The sequence below is a fragment of the Octodon degus genome, unplaced genomic scaffold (genome assembly GCF_000260255.1).
Source record: "Octodon degus isolate 3935 unplaced genomic scaffold, OctDeg1.0 scaffold00072, whole genome shotgun sequence".
Classification (NCBI taxonomy): Eukaryota; Metazoa; Chordata; class Mammalia; order Rodentia; family Octodontidae; genus Octodon; species Octodon degus.
The window spans coordinates 7988540-7989491 of record NW_004524648.1 but is presented as its reverse complement, the minus strand read 5'-3'; the positions used below and the strand labels follow the sequence as shown (position 1 = coordinate 7989491).

At 39.2% G+C, this 952-nt stretch overlaps 1 protein-coding gene across 1 annotated transcript in view; it reads left to right on the top strand.

Moving 5' to 3' along the window:
- Utp6 (UTP6, small subunit processome component) overlaps positions 1–952 on the top strand; it is a 43599-nt gene that overhangs the window by 38070 nt on the left and 4577 nt on the right. The window lies entirely within an intron of this gene.

The window sequence follows — 952 nt, the reverse complement described above, 5'->3', positions numbered from 1 at the left end:
TTTTTTCCCTATTCCCATACCCTTCCTATTTCACAGAAAACTAATACACATTTTGTATCCTATTTATACTTTCAGTTTCTTACATCAGAGAAACACTGATATTTACACATGTGTGTCCGATTTATTTCACTGAATAGTAGGGTCTCAAGGTGCATCCATTTACCTAGGTATTTCTCAAGAGAAAATAGCAGTTTTACTAATTTAATGCAAGCATATCTTCTTAAACATGGTAACAGTGGACAGATTGAGGTCAGTTTCACCTTAAAAAAAGACTCAGCAAAATCCTGTTTCTTTAAAAAAAAAATAGTAGTTTTAGTTCATTATAAGACATATGTTGCCACAATTATTGCAACAGTTTCCTACTTGAAGAAAAAGATGTCTTTCTTGTATCTCTGTGTAAAAAAGGGGAGAGGTATTGTTTCACCTGGGGCTCTAGGGAAATACCAGCAAGGAGTTTCTTAGAAATCTTTTTTTTTTTTTAGTTTATGTATTTGGTATAGGGTCTCACTACACAGCTCCATTCCCCCTCCACACCCTCGAACCGGGGATTGAACTCAGGCTCTTGTGCTTATTCTACTGAGCCATCTCCCCAGCCCGTCCACAGCTCCGACCTGTAGTGATCCTCCTGTTTTCAGCCTCCCCAGCACTGTGATTACAGGCATACACCACCACATCTGCCTGGACTCAGTGCACCCAGGAGTGGGGCCAGCGTGGCCTGTGGTGCCTGGGATTGAACCTTGGCCCTGCACTTGCCTAAGCAGGAACTTAGTCTGCTGAGCTATGTCGCTGGCCCTCTTGGAAATCTTGAATGTAAAGAACAAGTTATTTTATGTCCAGGTACAAATTCTATATATTGGTCATCTAAAATGACCAATAAAATCTGATTGAAAAGGAAAAAAATCCTTAATAATTATTAAAAAGCTTATCTAATGAAGCTTTGCTACCTAATTTT